Below are 18868 nucleotides of genomic sequence, written 5' to 3' on the forward strand. Positions count from 1 at the left end.
CATTCATCCGCCATTAAAGCAAGTAACAGTGAGTACAGCAGTGGTAATGTGTGTGAATAGAGTATTAGCAATGTAAGCGCAGTTAGCAGCAACTACGCTTGCTGATGCTAACGGGCTAAAAGGTAATAGCGGACCAGGGAGATCAAAATAAAACTAGTAATAGCGAGGCGCTCTGATTGTTTTTGTTGTAGAATACAATAGAGGATATATTCACACGTTATATAAACGGAAACAATGATGTATAAAATTGATTTTTAAGTTAGAAATAGTCAATGAAAAGAATATAGTGACGGAGCTCAAACGCAGTACAGCCGCCAACAACAAACAGGAAGCTACACGTTATGTAGCACACGTGTCAATTAATATTGAACTTGTTACTAATATTCACTATAGGCCAGTAGGTTCGACTATGGAGGTGTAATAACGACAACACTGGTTAAATAATAAAGTAAATCTTTGTATTTAAATGAATGATTGGATGTAATGGTTGATATAAATTGAAATAAATTAAATAAACAATTTGCGACAGTCTTTTGATCAATATCAAACCACAGTTATATGGATTAAATTCACAATCAATGAACAATTTCACTTGACTCTGTTTGTTCAATTAGTTGGATGTACCCTCTAGGCTATAAGAATATCCTAAAATACTACACCTTCAAAATCAATATCAAATACAACCCTATAAACATTTACAAATGGTCACAATTGTAAATGATGACAACTCACTGAATCACATTCAACAATAAACTCAAACGAATTGAACAAAATACAAACAAACAGTTCAGTAGACAGCAGTTCAATGAATCAATTCAAAAGGTTGTTTGAAAAGTTCAGTTCAAGTTCGTTCAGAGGCTCAGATTCAAAAATTCGTTTCGAAAGATTCAATCCAAAAGATTTGATTCAAAAAATTCAGTTCGGAGAATCCAAAGTTCCTTAGAATCGTAAAATGATTCTATAGTTTCAAAGAAAAATCTGTTGTGCAGAAAAATAAAATACTCTTGAGCAGACACTATCAGGCAATCAGAACTTTCCTACCCGAATCCACAGGTGTTGATTTGAACTCAAATCTGAAATCATTCAATGTTCATCTCACTGGGAAGGCTCGTCCATCTTAGATCGTCGCGCCGAAATGAACGCAGTTCCAGCAGGACAAAAAAAACCCCACTAAATCCAAAGAAAATATATCTTATAAATGTCTATTTTTCAATCCTCTCTGTCGATCTGAACTTTTACAAAAAGTTATGCTGCTGCTCGTCTCGCAGTAACGCAGAGAATGTAAAATGGCTTCCCCCATACAGAACTAACGTGGTGGGGCGGGACATCAACAATAAATCTCACGCAATTGGACAATCATTAAGATGTCAATCATCACACTGAAATGCGTTTCTTTTTGATTTTATCATTTTTTCTTGCACTCTTTAATAATTTCTGGTTAGTTTTAACAACTCTTTATTTATATCCTTTTTATAATTAATTTGTTTAATTATAAAGGGTTACAATTACATTACATTCAACTTATACATTACACTGGGTTTTGTTTAGACCATAAAAGCAGCCTCTGTAAAGATGCTGTATAATTAAATGTTAAATGCATCCATTATTAAAAACAAGTAATTAATAGCAAGCTATAGTCATATGAATTCTTTTGATAGTGTCAGATGAGACAATATCATACAAGTGTTAAACTGGATTATTAAGATTGTGATGTGCGACTGTGTTTAGGGTTCATTTTTAAGATTTTGACCCATTCCAGATACCCACACTTGCAGTCTTGGCCACTTGAGAGTGTGTGTATGTGACAGTGTGTGCAAAAGACTGTCCCCGGTCTTAATAATGCCAAAGCACAGCGTCCTTAACACACACTAAACCTCTCCAATACTGCTCCGGAGCACTATACAACGCTTAGTGTATCCCATCATGCATCATGTTTTGGTATAAATCGTCAGACTTTTTGCCGAGATCTCACAAGAGGTCACGGAAAGCTGTCCAATGTACAGTATGTGAAATATTGATAATTAGATATTAAAAATATCTGTAAACACATAAGTGTGTCCCATAAGGCAGTGGCTCCCAATCCTGGTCCTGGAGAACCCCAACACTGCACATTTGAGATGTCTCCCTTTCAAACACACCTGATTCAGCTCATCAGCTCATCAGACAACCTGGTCTCACAGAATTCCGTGAAATGTCCACGGGCCCTTAACTCAAAATCCGTGAAATCATCACGGAATTGCCCCAAATTCCGTGACGCGGCCACGGATATATCTCCAACGCAAGTCAATGACACTGACCTTCCGTGGTCCACACACGGATACCCGTTTCAATGACGGAGTACAGAACTCGCTCAACGGACGTGCTTTCTCATTTGGAAACGCAACATTTGAAGTATTTGTTTCTTTTCCAATGCCATAATGACGTTAACCAGACAGTTATTGTAGTTATTGCATTGTCCTGCCATCATAAAAATTCACTTTGATTCTGTTAGCCTAACTAAAATCTGTGATACGAGCACGGAGTCTGTGCTGAGATCACGGATAACTCTAACGCAAGTCAATGACACTCATCTTCCGTGGTCCACACACGGATGCAGTCTCACGGCAGTTCGTGATTTGGGCACGTAATTTAATCTATTTATTCGTGGCATGGACACGTTTATTTCGTTATTTTCGTGATTGCAGCACGTTTTTTTAAACTAATGCATTTCAATTGGAGGCATCTTTCGTGCATCAGCACGATACTTTCTGATTAATTAATTTTTTCCCCCCCACAGGACAACAGAAGAAACTCACTGAAACTTTTTTTTTTTTTAAATCGGAGCTTAACTTACTGTAACAAAACTGAGCAACATACTGTATTGCTGGTGACAAAAACACACATTAAAACTTTTTTGGCTGTAAAATGCGCAATGGTTCTTTTTTACTTTTTTTTATTGATTTTTATTTTTTTCATAGGCCTAGGTTTTTTTAAATTACAGAATTCAATATCACGTCCTTGACACATAACTGTAACACATTTTCACATTTAGAAACAATATAGTTTAAATAAAAAGAATAAATAAACTAGCAGAGATCTTTTTTTTTTTTTTTTTTTTTACTTTAGACTCTAAAGTTTAAAGTTTTTATTAAGGTTATTGTAAAGGCTGCTTAAAAATGCTGTTGCTGATGAGCCGCTGATCGCTGTCAGATTCTGCGATATGAATGTCCGCGTTGGATTGTGGCTAATGGGCTTAGAATGAGCCCCGCTCGGCCCGTGTTCTGGCTTACTGTAATATTTCACCGGTAATAAGACCGAAATAATATAATTAAAATATAGAAATGAATGAATACAATGATAACATCTAAATAAATGTTGATAGATGTAGCCTTATAGTTTTAAAAATATCAATAAACAGCAAATCAACACAGCTTCGAAATAATAGCCGAAAGAGACCTAAATAATAATAATACATAATTAATATACTACAGCGCCGCCACTCCCACCACGCGCATCACGCGCTTTGCGTCAACCCATTCACTCCCAAAGCGTCAAAAACTGAAGGCTGGTCAAGCGCCTCTAGCGTCACTGACATGAGATGTTTATCGCTATGAAATCACGTTCAAGAAGTCTCATTCAGCACACATCGCGATACTTGCCATCAGTTTACAAGAGCCGCAGGTGGGGTGAGTAGTAGTAAATATGCTCTTTTAATGCCTGTTATAAAATGTATTCTGTCTTCTTTATTAATCAGATGAGCGCCTTATGTTTACTCTCTGTATTATATCGGTCATCCGAGGCTGTCTTTGAGTTTCATTGTGTTTAACTAAATGAACACAGCTGCTAACTGGGGTGATTAAACTCTATCTGTCGTGTGACGTGCCATAGACCTGGGATCCGTTTTATATTCATTTCAGGTTCAAAGATGGAAGTTGTATTTGTAGTAAAATCATGGTAACCATGACACCTACAATAGTAGCTCAAACCCAGTAAACAAGACATTTACCATGTTTTTTACCACAGTAACTGTAGTTTTACTATGGTTTCGTGATAGCACAATAATCACCAAAATAATTATAGTTGTACCACTGTAATGATAGTGTTTAAATGTGCTTTTATATGAAATTTCACAGTAATCACATTTACTGTACCATGCTTGTAATACCTTTCTAATGTAAATAAAAAAAAAACACATTTTTCCCATCTTGCAGTTCATTCATATTAGTTTATATCTTAAATATTTTGCTCACAGATCACTATTAACATTCTGTATATAATTCTTTTTTATTTTCTCTCCCCTTGTATTTATTTTTTAGCTGAAAAGACGTAAAGGAAGCAGTCAGCCCAGTCGTGTTTGTGGAGAGGTATTCCTTCAGAAATGGAGAAGACAGAAAGCTGCAGAGGCAGGTTGGTCTGTGACTGTGATAGTTTGTTCCTTTTATCAAACATTCCTGCTGTTATCATTTGCACAGCATTTGTTGTTTCTTAAACTGTTGTACGGTCCAAATACCCACACTTGCCATCTTTGCACATTTCCTTTATTTGGCCCAAGTGAGCATGAAGACCACAAGTGTGTGTCGATCTTAACATGACAAAGTTCGTTTCAACTTTGCATTTTAAAATAAACTTCTAAATGTTTTTCCAATAGTCCCTATTAAAGATGACAATTTAATTTGTGGTGCTTCTAATTAAGTGATAAAAAGAAGTTACAAATGATGTACAAAATAAATATACTTTTCTGTGCACCAAGAAAACGTGCAACACTTTGTTTTACTACTAAATTATTCTCAATATCTAATTATTATTATTAATATTTCACATACATTGGAAAGGTTTGCGTGACCTCCTGTGAGATCTCTGCAAAAAGTCTCACGATTAATTCCAAAACATGATGCATGATGGGATACACTAAGCGTTGTAAAGCGCTCCGGTGCAGTATTGGAGAGGTTTAGTTTGTGTTAAGGATGCTGCGCTTTGGCATTATTAAGACCGGGGACAGTATTGTGCATGCACTGTCACGTACACACACTCTCAAGGGACCTCAAGTGTGGGTATTTGGAAAGGGGAAAAGTCTTTAAAATGATCCCTAAATACAGTCGCACATCAAAGTCTTAATAATTCACTAATTCAATTTAACACTTGTATGATATTGTACAAGCCCCTGGACAATCTCATCTGACACTGTCACAATATTGGAAAATCACACAGTCAGAAAGTTTATATTGTTCATTAGCTTCTCATTAAATTACTTCAAATAAGCCCCATCAGTTCATGTTCCCACTATACGTGATCTCCATGATTAGAAATTGCTATTAATGACTTGCTTTTATAAAATGGATGCATTTAACAATTAATTATACAGCATCTTTGCAGAGGATGCTTTCATGGTCTAAAAAAACACAGTAAAGTTGCATGTAAAGAAATAATATTTCCTTCCTTTCTGTCTTCCAGGGTTGTTTGCAGATAACACTGTAGTTCTCCATCATGCACAAGGACTCACCTCTTCAACTCTTTATCCCCCCCCCCCCACACACAGAAATGGTTCCTGGATCAGTGACTTAAGACTTTGCAGTGGTTTGATTTTTGCAGAAGATGTAACTTTGTTTTAATTAAGCTTATAATGAATACATTGTGACCTTCCAGCAACCCATATACTGTACTGTATACAGAACCAGTGATGATAACAATAGTTAAAAATAGTATTTATCATATTGATAAAGCATTGTGTTCTCTTTTTCAAGCGTCATACAGTAAACTTTACTTCTGGTGCTTTTATCATAAAAAAAGCATCAGTTCTCATCGGGAGTTTTAGTAAAGGACATATTCATACACAGCCATCCCCTAGTTCCAGTCATGAAGTGAATGATGTTATTGTTAAAGTTATATTTCTGCATTTTTATGTAGCAGGTGTTTGTTTTCCTGAACACTTTATCTTTCTTCCATTGTTCGGACAATCAGTGTTTATTTGATGATGTGCTGATAGAGTTTTATAGATGATATTGCACACTTGACATGCATGACTTCATGATGTTATTTTGTGAGTTTGAAACATTTACATTGTGTTGTATCACTTTTTGGTCAATAGAATTTTTAAAGAGAATGTATCTTTTTCCGGTGTTCTCTGAAAGACATATACCGTATTTATACTGTTTTGTTTTTTAATAAAAGTATTTGCATACTGAAAATTGTTAACGTTTACAACATAACTGCCTTTTTATTCTTCATAATTTTATTCTTCAAAAACAAGCTTGGTGACAGTGCAGTAATATGCGCTCTTTGTCTTTAAATGAGTTTGACATAATAATAATACTGTAATAAATACTGGAAAATTCTTACAAAATTATGTATGTTCATTATGCTTTATTTCAGTTTTTATTCCTAGAGATCAATTGGTAAAGCAAGGCAAATCACAGAAACAAATGTGAACAATTTAATAACTTAATAATTTCACTCTTTACTTTTTATTAGTAAATGCACTTGTCTTTGGTCAGGAAAAAAATGTATCTTTTAAATTGAATGAAATGAATCTATTGGTTAGATAAGATACAACTGTGACTGTGCAGTTCTCATCACATGTGTAGTTGTAAATACACATGTGCACATCAATATTGCCTAATTTTTGTCAAGCTGAATAACAATAATTTCTGTATTTGCATTATTGTTGGAAGAAGGTGTAGACGTTAATAAAACACTATCTAATAGGTGGCAAATTTAATTTATTGTTAACCAATCTATCCCTTTAGCCGAAAAACGGAAGACAGCGCTCATGAATGACCATAAATGGTTAAGGAAGTGTGATGACGCTGCTCAGCTTTGATGCCATTGGCTGTGAATGTTCCTTGTCACCGCAGGACTGTCTGTGGTTGGACTATCTTTTAACCCATATTAAACAGCGCATCATGTTACAAAAGTATGTTTTGCTGCTATTATCACATTAGTAAATATATTAAGTCAACAATGAAGTGTTTCTATGTTGAGAAAAATCACCTTTTTAGTGAGATCCTAACCCTATCCCTAAGAATAACTTCAATGAACTACAAAAAACAGCGCCTAGTTTTGCCTTTCCATAGATAGAACGACGGAGGCTTATGGGTAATGTAGTTTAAAACGTTTTATTAACGAAATGAAATAAATAATATATTTAATGGTAAACTGGACATATAAATATGTTCACTGTGTAAACATCTATGATATATTTGAGAGGCATGATGAAATTTAGTATTTTAGAGTGAGCAATATTTAAAATGCCTTTATGCCACCTTTCCATTTATTTCTGAAAACTGTGCCCAAAATTATTTTATCAGCATAGCATAAGTAGTAATCCTGCTGATTTTCTCTTTGATATGTTAATTTGACTCTGATTTACAGCCATTTGAAATGTACAGTTTTGGGCTCTTCCAGGAGGTGCTACTGGGCCCCTGGGGGTAGAAGGGCAGTAAATCCTACATATATGTATTCTCCTCATCATGGACAACAAACTGAGCTGAGTCACATTTATATCTGACAGTTTTCACAGTCCACACTTTTCTAATCTTAACATCATGGCTAGTAAAGCTTTTGACAGGACATGGTGAGGCCATCTGATGAAACATGGAAAAACTAATTAGAAAAAATCTGTGTAAAAATGTCCTCCTCACCCCCTTATCTTGCTCCTCAGGTACTGGACATCAGTAATGTGCATGCTCTTGGTTTTAATGCAGTTCAAGATAAACATTGATCATTCCTGCTACATTCTCAGTTATCCCTCAAGTGTTTGTAACAATAAAGCCCATGGCAACATCTTGTAATGCAAAATAATTAATCTCGTAACTCCCTTTCTTTCACAAAACAATTGGCATTTGTTACTAAATATAAACAATAATAACTTTCTGGTGTATTGATGTCCCAGATGTCATTAATCTGATCAAATATTTTTATGTCTTAAGTAAAAAATAATCCCGATAATTAATAATAAGTAGTTTTTCCAAGTCTAAAATAAACACATATGAGCCTACCTAGTAAAATGATGTATTTACCAAGAATCTTCAGAACACAATATTCACCATTTTCATTTTATTGAAGCATAGAATATAAAGATGATAAAAGTAGCATCAAGACAAATAAGATTCAAGGAAAATAATTATTTATCATCAAAAATACATTAACCTCATATATTAATCAGTTCACACAGATGAGTGATGAAATGTCCTTAAAAGTCACACAGTCCCATCCAGTCAACTGTGATACATGTAAGACATGTGATACTGTTCCAGAAAATAATGATTCCTTATCATCACATCTAAACTGGTTTCATCTCCCCGTCCTGATCTTCTTCTCTCGTGTCTGGAAACAGTTTGTGGTTGATATCCAGCACTGATGTGGTGTAGCTTGTTCTCAGACCAGAGGATCTCTCAGTCCTGAGATCCCAGACCTGGTCAAAGTGAAACAAACAATCCAGATGAAGTTGTTTAATGGACAGAGAGCTCAGCTTATGTTCTGTGTGATTGTAGCAGGGTGAGCAACTATGACCCTTGTAGTACTGTACACTTACCATTCTTCAAGCTGTTTTAAGATCTTTTGAGAAGCTTTTTCTCTGAAGACAATTTACCACATCCTCTTCTTTCACTCCTTTCAAGAGCATCACTTGATCAAAACCCCTCATTTGGCTGATGAGATCATCTGTACAAATTAAAATACTGCAATAAATATTTCATTCTGCAAGAATTAAGAAAAAATTACAGAGGCAAAGGTCTTGCTCATGAGACTCCATTAGCATGTGTAGTTCTCAGAGACTCTAGAATTGATCTAATGTTGCAGTAAATGTGTTTTCTTCCTCTAGAATCTTTCTCCAAAGTTCCTGACTTCTCTCACAAATGTGTTTTAGTCTGTGCAGTGTAAGGCCTGGCTTCAAACCAATCAAATATCAATCCACAATTTATAACACAACATTTACAAAACAATGAGATAATGTCAATTGGTGTTTATATCAATTAAACCACTTTTATGGCACTTGTATGCTTTTAAGAAAAACAGGTAGTGTTTTTTAAAAACTTAAGATTAAAAATGTTTCAGTCACACTTTGCTAACATGCTATAATTATAATAGCTGTATCAAATAAAATAACATAACAATAAAAACATTGGAAAGAATAATCACGGCTGACATGACCAGACCTGTGAGAGATCATCATAAAGTCCTTTAACACATAACACAGCATTGCTTCAACACACACATACCAGTGGACTTCTGTTTGTTTGAGCACAAGATGGCCGTCTTCATTCCTCATCCTGAGCAAGTCATTTCCTTGGTCTTCCTTCTCTTCTGTGAAACAAGATAATCTCTACTTACTCTGTGTGTAATTAATATTGCTCATTAAACATATAATTAAGTTAATTTAAAGTAAGATTCAGACCAGAGCATTTGATGAGTAAATGTTAATTCAAAAATATTTTAAAAAAAAAGGTACCTGGGAAGAGCTGATCATGGCAAGATTTGCTGAGACTCAGTTATAGCTCTTTTAGTTTTTAGGAAGGTGTGTGAGGGTTGGCTCACCAAAAACATCTGAAAAAGAAGAACAGCATTATCTGCAAACAATCCTGTAAGACAGAAATATTATTTCATTACATGCAACTTATTCATTACTTATACATTATTTTTTAGACCATGAAAGCATCCTCTGCAAAGATGCTGTATAATTAATTGCTGTATAAGTCATTAATAGCAAGCTATATTCATATGAGTTGGTTTAAAAATTAATACATGCTAATAGGGCTGTTATCAGTAGTGTAATTGATCTGGTTCTGACAAATTAATCAAAGATTTAATATATATCACGTGACACATTAAACTAGCATTTCTACTCGTGGAGATCAAGTATAGTGGGAACATGAACTGATGGGGCTTATTTGAAGTAATTTAATGAGAAGCCAATGAACAATATAAACTTTCTGACTGTGTGATTTTCCAATATTGTGACAGTGTCAGATGAGATTGTCCAGGGGCTTGTACAATATCATACAAGTGTTAAATTGAATTACTGAATTATTAAGACTTTGATGTGCGACTGTATTTAGGGATCATTTTAAAGACTTTTCCCCTTTCCAAATACCCACACTTGAGGTCCCTTGAGAGTGTGTGTACGTGACAGTGCATGCACAATACTGTCCCCAGTCTTAATAATGCCAAAGCGCAGCATCCTTAACACAAACTAAACCTCTCCAATACTGCACCGGAGCGCTTTACAACGCTTAGTGTATCCCATCATACATCATGTTTTGGAATTAATCGTGAGACTTTTTGCAGAGATCTCACAGGAGGTCACGCAAACCTTTCCAATGTATGTGAAATATTAATAATAATAATTAGATATTGAGAATAATTTAGTAGTAAAACAAAGTGTTGCACGTTTTCTTGGTGCACAGAAAAGTATATTTATTTTGTACATCATTTGTAACTTCTTTTTATCACTTAATTAGAAGCACCACAAATTAAATTGTCATCTTTAATAGGGACTATTGGAAAAACATTTAGAAGTTTATTTTAAAATGCAAAGTTGAAACGAACTTTGTCATGTTAAGATCGACACACACTTGTGGTCTTCATGCTCACTTGGGCCAAATAAAGGAAATGTGCAAAGATGGCAAGTGTGGGTATTTGGACCGTACAACAGTTTAAGAAACAACAAATGCTGTGCAAATGATAACAGCAGGAATGTTTGATAAAAGGGACAAACTATCACAGTCACAGACCAACCTGCCTCTGCAGCTTTCTGTCTTCTCCATTTCTGAAGGAATACCTCTCCACAAACACGACTGGGCTGACTGCTTCCTTTACGTCTTTTCAGCTAAAAAATAAATACAAGGGGAGAGAAAATAAAACAGAATTATATACAGAATGTTAATAGTGATCTGTGAGCAAAATATTTAAGATATAAACTAATATGAATGAACTGCAAGATGGGAAAAATGTGTTTTTTTTTATTTACATTAGAAAGGTATTACAAGCATGGTACAGTAAATGTGATTACTGTGAAATATGTCATATAAAAGCACATTTAAACACTATCATTACAGTGGTACAACTATAGTTATTTTGGTGATTATTGTGCTATCACGAAACCATAGTAAAACTACAGTTACTGTGGTAAAAAACATGGTAAATGTCTTGTTTACTGGGTTTGAGCTACTATTGTAGGTGTCATGGTTACCATGATTTTACTACAAATACAACTTCCATCTTTGAACCTGAAATGAATATAAAACGGATCCCAGGTCTATGGCACGTCACACGACAGATAGAGTTTAATCACCCCAGTTAGCAGCTGTGTTCATTTAGTTAAACACAATGAAACTCAAAGACAGCCTCGGATGACCGATATAATACAGAGAGTAAACATAAGGCGCTCATCTGATTAATAAAGAAGACAGAATACATTTTATAACAGGCATTAAAAGAGCATATTTACTACTACTCACCCCACCTGCGGCTCTTGTAAACTGATGGCAAGTATCGCGATGTGTGCTGAATGAGACTTCTTGAACGTGATTTCATAGCGATAAACATCTCATGTCAGTGACGCTAGAGGCGCTTGACCAGCCTTCAGTTGTTGACGCTTTGGGAGTGAATGGGTTGACGCAAAGCGCGTGATGCGCGTGGTGGGAGTGGCGGCGCTGTAGTATATTAATTATGTATTATTATTATTTAGGTCTCTTTCGGTTATTATTTCGAAGCTGTGTTGATTTGCTGTTTATTGATATTTTTAAAACTATAAGGCTACATCTATCAACATTTATTTAGATGTTATCATTGTATTCATTCATTTCTTTATTTTAATTATATTATTTCGGTCTTATTACCGGTGAAATATTACAGTAAGCCAGAACACGGGCCGAGCGGGGCTCATTCTAAGCCCATTAGCCACAATCCAACGCGGACATTCATATCGCAGAATCTGACAGCGATCAGCGGCTCATCAGCAACAGCATTTTTAAGCAGCCTTTACAATAACCTTAATAAAAACTTTAAACTTTAGAGTCTAAAGTAAAAAAAAAAAAAAAAAAAAGATCTCTGCTAGATCATTTATTTATTTATTTATTTATTTATTTTTTCTTTTTATTTAAACTATATTGTTTCTAAATGTGAAAATGTGTTACAGTTATGTGTCAAGGACTTGATATTGATATCTGTAATTAAAAAAAAATCTAGGCCTATGAAAAAAATAAAAATCAATAAAAAAAAGTAAAAAAAGAACCATTGTGCATTTTACAGCAAAAAAAGTTTTAATGTGTGTTTTTGTCACCAGCAATACAGTATGTTGCTCAGTTTTGTTACAGTAAGTTAAGCTCCGATTTTTTAAAAAAAAAGTTTCAGTAAGTTTCTTCTGTTGTCCTGTGGGGGGAAAAAAATTAATTAATCAGAAAGTATCGTGCTGATGCACGAAAGATGCCTCCAATTGAAATGCATTAGTTTAAAAAAAACGTGCTGCAATCACGAAAATAACGAAATAAACGTGTCCATGCCACGAATAAATAGATTAAATTACGTGCCCAAATCACGAACTGCCGTGAGACTGCATCCGTGTGTGGGCCACGGAAGATGAGTGTCATTGACTTGCGTTAGAGTTATCCGTGATCTCAGCACAGACTCCGTGCTCGTATCACAGATTTTAGTTAGGCTAACAGAATCAAAGTGAATTTTTATGATGGCAGGACAATGCAATAACTACAATAACTGTCTGGTTAACGTCATTATGGCATTGGAAAAGAAACAAATACTTCAAATGTTGCGTTTCCAAATGAGAAAGCACGTCCGTTGAGCGAGTTCTGTACTCCGTCATTGAAACGGGTATCCGTGTGTGGACCACGGAAGGTCAGTGTCATTGACTTGCGTTGGAGATATATCCGTGGCCACGTCACGGAATTTGGGGCAATTCCGTGATGATTTCACGGATTTTGAGTTAAGGGCCCGTGGACATTTCACGGAATTCTGTGAGACCAGGTTGCATCAGAAAAGACTCCAAGACCTCAAAAGTGTGTTTGTCAGATAAGAGAGACACCAAAACCGTGCAGTGTTGGGGCTCTCCAGGACCAGGACTGGGAAACACAGTCATCAGGTCATGAAAAGTTCGACAAACACTTATGGTCATCATGCTCATTCAAGTGGTCAAGTGCAAAGATGGCAAGTGTGGGTATTTGGACAGTGCAACAGTTTAAGAAACAACAAATGCTGTACAAATGATAACAGCAGGAATGTTTGATAAAAGGGACAAACTATCACAGACTTACTGCTGCAAATGTCTGCCTCCGCAGCTTTCTGTCTTCTCCATTTCTGAAGGAATACCTCTCCAGAAACACCACTGGGCTGACTGCTTCCTTTACGTCTTTTCAGCTAAAAATAAAAATAATAAAAAAGGGGAGAGAAAATAAAATTGAAGAACAGAATGTTAATGATGACTGACGCCAAAAGTTTCCCACTGAAAGCAATGAAGGTCGTAGTGCTTCGATATTCGACGCCGAGAGGTACATTTGGCGTCATAAAAGTGACGCTAGGGGCGCTTGACCATGCTTCGGTTTTTGACGCCTTTGGAGTGAGAATGGGTTGTTTGTTTGGAGTTCTTTTTTTTTAATTAATCAATTAGGCAAGGCAAGGCAAGTTTATTTATATAGCACATTTCGTACACAATGGTAATTCAAAGTGCTTTACATAAAAGAAAGTAGAAGAGACTGTTGATGGTTGATAATAACATTATGAGCATTGAGCATTGATAATAGCTGGATGGCTGAAACGTCTGCTCTTGCTCTAATTAAATGATTGATTCTTTTTGTTAAAGACTTTGTCTAGTTTTTCAGAGTGCGAACCATCAACAGTCTCTTCTACATTTTACTGGCTTTCACGCACCTGGACTTACAACCAGCCTTCATCTGAGCGCAACAATATTCCCTTGTCCACATAAAAGAAAGTATAATAATAATGAAGAAAAATAATAACAAGAATAAAACAAGCAGTATTAAAACTTTTAAAATTATTAAAACTGTACTTATTTAAAATGAATTTAAAACAGTTAGAAAATGATTTTACATAAAATAAAATAAAAAAAAAACAGTGAAAATATATATTGCAATCAGTTCGGACATCGCAGAGTGCTCATTCAATAAATGCACAGCTAAACAGATGAGTTTTAAGTCTAGATTTAAATGTGACTAGTGTTTTAGCACATCTGATCTCTTCTGGAAGCTGTTTCCAACTGCGGGCGGCATAGTAACTAAAGGAGGACTCCCCTTGTTTTGTGTGAACCCTTGGTATTTCTAACTGACTCGATCCTAATGATCTGAGTGATCTGTTAGGCTTATATTCAGTGAGCATATCTGAAATATATTTCGGTCCTAGGTCATTTAGTGACTTATATACGAGTAAAAGTACTTTAAAATCAATCCTAAATGTAACTGGAAGCCAGTGTAAGGAACTGAGGACTGGTGTGATATGCTCAGATTTTCTGGTTCTAGTCAGAATCCTGGCAGCAGCATTCTGGATGAGCTGCAGCTGTCTAATGGTCTTTTTGGGAAGGCCGGTGAGGAGCCCATTACAATAGTCCACCCTGCTGGTGATGAAGGCATGAACAAGTTTCTCCAAGTCTTGGCTGGAAACAAAACATCTAATTCTTGCAATGTTTTTTAAATGATAGTATGCTGATTTAGTTACTGCTTTGACATGACTATTGAAACTAAGGTCTGTCTCCAGAATCACACCAAGATTCCTGACTTGATTTTTAGTTGTTTGACCCCTAGAGTTAAGGTATGCATTCACCTTGAACACTTCATCTTTGTTTTCAAATGCAATGACTTCAGTTTTTTCCTTGTTTAACTGAAGAACATTCTGGCACATCCAACTATTAATTTCATCAATGCATTTGCAGAGGGAGTCAATTGGGCTGTAGTCATTTGGAGATAAGGCTAGGTAAATCTGGGTATCATCAGCATAGCTGTGATAGGCAATTTGGTTCTTTCTCATTATTTGACTTAGTTGAAGCATATACAGGCTAAACAAGAGCGGTGCAAGAATTGACCCTTGTGGGACTCCGCATGTCATACACGTCCACTTAGACTTATGCTCTCCTAGACTCACATAATAACCTCTCCCTTCTAAGTATGACCTGAACCATTTGAGTACCATCCCAGAAAGCCCGACCCAGTTTTCCAGTCTCTATAGTAGTATATTATGATCGACAGTGTCAAACGCTGCACTGAGATCTAGCAATACCAGCACCGATATTTTGCCAGAGTCACAATTTAAGCGAATATCATTTATTATCTTAATGAGTGCTGTCTCTGTGCTGTGATGCGGTAAAAAACCAGATTGAAAATTGTCCAGGTATCCATTTGAGTTTAAGTATTTGTTCAGCTGATTAAAAACGACCTTTTCTATAATTTTACCTATAAAAGGAAGATTAGATATTGGTCTAATCTACTGCTCAAAATAGTGTTATCAAGATTGCTCTTTTTCAGGAGGGGCTTAACAACTGCATTTTTTAAGGAGTTTGGAAATGTCCCAGAAAGAAGTGAGGCGTTCACCACTTCTAAAAGATCTGCTTCTAAGCAGTTAAGCACATTTTTGAAAAAAGATGTGGGAAGTGTGTCAAGATAGCAGGTTGACGATTTTAGGTGCTGCACTATGTCTTCCAGAATTTTGCTATCAATTGCTTCAAAAATCGACATTGTATCTTTTTGATATTGTGGCCTAATCTGTCTGACCTCTGCATTACTTGAGGATGTGCTAATCGCCTTCCTGATATTGATGATCTTCTCAGAAAAGAAGGATGCAAACTCATTGCATTTGCTGTCTGATAGCATTTCACTGGGAATTTGACTTGGGGGGTTTGTCAGTCTCTCAACAGTGGCAAAAAGAGTACGAGTGTTATTTAAGTTAATGTTTATAAGGTTTGAGAAGAAATTCTGTCTAGCTGTGGCTAGTTTCACATTAAAAGCATGAAGGCCTTCTTTGTAGATGCTATAGTGAATTTCAAGTTTTGTCTTCCGCCACATCCGCTCTGCTTTTCTGCATTGTCTTTTCATAGTCTGAACTGCTGTTGATCTTCTCCAAACTGATTTCTGATTTCATTATTATTGGAGCAATATCATCAATAACATTCTTAACTTTTGAGTTGAATGAATCAAGGAGAGTATCAACAGAGTCTGCAGAAATGCTTGGTGTTAAAGATATAGCCTCCATAAATAGTACACTTGTGTTCTCGTTAATGCATCTCCTTCTGACAGAGACCGATCTAGATTCAGTTGTAGCAGACCTCAAAATATCAAAGAAAATACAGAAGTGTCCTTAATAACAATGGATGAAATGTTTAGACCCCTACTGATGATTAAGTCTAGAGTGTGTCCACCTTTGTGTGTGGGTCCATGCACATGCTGAGTCAAGTCAAAAGTGTTTAGAACCGTTATCATTTATTTTGTAGTTTTGTTTTCTGCATTATCTATGTGAATATTAAAATCCCCTGCAATAGCAAAACAGTCAAACTCTGAGGAAATCATTGATAACATTTCTGTGACCTCTTCAACAAAGGCTCGAGAGTATTTTGGAGGCCTGTAAATAATAATAAACAGAATGCGTGGAGCACCTTTCAGCACAATCCCTAAATATTCAAAAGACAAGTACTGACCAAATGACACTTGCTTGCATTGATAGACATCTTTAAATAGAGCAGCTACACCCCCACCTCTCTTAACAGTCCTGCAGACACTCATGTAAGTGAAGTTAGGAGGGGCTGCTTCATTAAGGACTGTTGCATTGCAGCTGTCTTCAAGCCATGTTTCGTTTAGAAACATAAAATCCAGATTGTTTGGGGTTATAATAAAGTCATTGATTAGAAATGATTTATTTTTTAGTGAGCGAATGTTTAACGATGCTAACTTGATGGCTGTGCTTTGTGCCTTTACATCAATTTTAGTTTGATGCATAATAGGCCGCAGATTAGATGAGTTTGCCCTTCGGCTTGAGATGGCCTTAGACTTTCTATCACGTGATAAAACTGAAATAGAGAAAGCTACAGGCACACTGGGTTCCCGCTTGTTCAGTAGGCATTTGTGAATGTTGCTGTTATTATAGCGGGGACCCAACACATATCACTGAGAGCTGCTATCCATTGTTTTTGGTTCACCTTCAGCAGATAGAGGGTTTGGGCCCTGGCGTTGTGGCAGTGGTCGAAGAGCTCTCGCAGGAGCAGGGACCACACGCTATGGTGGTTTTGGGGCCTGCCAGCCATTTTTTTTTGTGATATCTGTGGGCTTGCAGCAAATGAGTGAGAGAGTTTAGTCCCAGCATACACCAATTCCTCTATTTTCTGTGAGAAGCACAGAAGTGGAGATGCTGGAGAAAGTGATAATGTGTCTGGTGAGATGGGCTGCGTCTCTGGTGTTTCCGGTGGCTGTGATATCTTGTCCTGGCTTCCCTGGCTGTTTTCCAGAAAGTAATCCCTGGGTGCTGAATCTTGTAGCTGTTTTGATACATCACAGTCAGTCTGTGAGGAGGTCTGTGGGCAGGGCTCAGTCGGGATAGTGTCCATGAGCAGTGCTTGTTTTGGCTGCGTGGTGTTATCAGTGTCCTTGTGGGATATGTCAACAACATGATGACTAAGACCCGGTGTGTGTGTGCTGAATGGATCGACACACTCTGCTGAAGGATGATGGGGGGGAAAGTAGATATTGTCCTTAAACACTCTACCACCAAGTTTGTTTGGGTTGAGGCCATCCGGTTTAAACAATTGTCTATGGCCCCAGAAAAGATTGAAGTTGTCAATGAAATTCACTCCTTTTATATTACAAGATCTTTGTAGCCATGTGTTCAGCCCAAGCAACCGTGAAAACATATTTGTTCCCCTTGCTGGGAGTGGTCCACTGATGAATGACTGAACTTTGAGTCTTCGAAGTGTTTCAAAGAGTTCACTGAAGTCCTTCTTAAGGAGTTCTGACTGCTCTTTCCGAATATCATTCTTCCCCACATGGATGATGATTCGATTTGCAGTCTTGTGCTTCATCAGAATGTTCTGAAGTTCCTTGTTCACATCAGAGACCATTGCTTGAGGAAGGCAGCATGTTGTTGTAGTCCTGCTACGGATGTTTCTGATAACAGAGTCACCCACTATCAGAGTGCTTGGCTCGGCTGTGCTCTGAGCTGAAAACCGCTGTCTGCTCGTCCTTGAGCGCCTGTTAGTAGCGATGTTAGCTGCTGGCTGATCAGATCCATGTTTAAATACATTTGGGGATTCCTCACCCACATTCATTAATGCTTCAAATCTATTCTCAAGATGTATAGGGGGTGGTTGAATGCCAGTATTCACAAGCCTTGTCATAGTCGAATCTGGGGTAGAGGAAGCTACGGCAGCAATACAAGAAACTCGTGACAATCTGATATTTCGTGTTCCTTTGGGTCTTGCTCCCTGTTTGTGCCATCGATTAGTGTGGTGATCAGTTTCGGCTTGTTCCTCTACACTTGGTATAAACTGTTGCGATTCTTAAGATTCATGGGACTCACCGGCTGTATGCTGAGAAGGTCCATGACGACGGTCTGCTAAGTGTTCCGTCTGTTTTGGAAGTCCAGCAAGTAACTTTGTTTCAAGAATCACAATCCTTTGTAGAAGTTTGCAGCAGTTCATGCAACAAGTAGATCCAACATGAGGCATTCTATCTTCTGTTTGAATGTAGGCAGTTGTTTTCCCCTCTCTGGGTTGTAAGCTGCTATCAGTGGAGGCAAAGTCTTCTTTTTGTAGTATTATTTCAGTCCCAAAGAGTTTTTAGTTTTAGCGTTTGTGCCAAAAAATCTGTTTTTTGAGGACTGTGCTGATCTGCTGATGTAGAAATCTTAGAAAAATCTGAGAAAAGTACAGAAATAAGAAGCAAAGCGCAGA

General features: G+C 36.7%; 2 long non-coding RNA genes across 2 annotated transcripts in view; one reads left to right on the forward strand and one right to left on the reverse strand.

Moving 5' to 3' along the window:
• The first annotated feature begins 4286 nt into the window (after positions 1-4286).
• Positions 4287-18868, forward strand: part of LOC132098388 (uncharacterized) — a 53540-nt gene continuing 38958 nt past the window's right edge. Inside the window, exon 1 of the long non-coding RNA XR_009422903.1 lies at positions 4287-4386. This is a non-coding gene — a long non-coding RNA (uncharacterized LOC132098388). The remainder of the gene's footprint in view (positions 4387-18868) is intronic.
• The window catches only part of LOC132098399 (uncharacterized), a 200344-nt gene continuing 189839 nt past the window's right edge, over positions 8364-18868 (reverse strand). The window contains exons 2-3 of the long non-coding RNA XR_009422907.1: positions 9195-9279; positions 8364-8637 (exon numbers count right to left, since the gene is read on the reverse strand). This is a non-coding gene — a long non-coding RNA (uncharacterized LOC132098399). The remainder of the gene's footprint in view (positions 8638-9194; positions 9280-18868) is intronic.

The sequence above is a fragment of the Carassius carassius genome, chromosome 2 (genome assembly GCF_963082965.1).
Source record: "Carassius carassius chromosome 2, fCarCar2.1, whole genome shotgun sequence".
Lineage (NCBI taxonomy): Eukaryota > Metazoa > Chordata > Actinopteri > Cypriniformes > Cyprinidae > Carassius > Carassius carassius.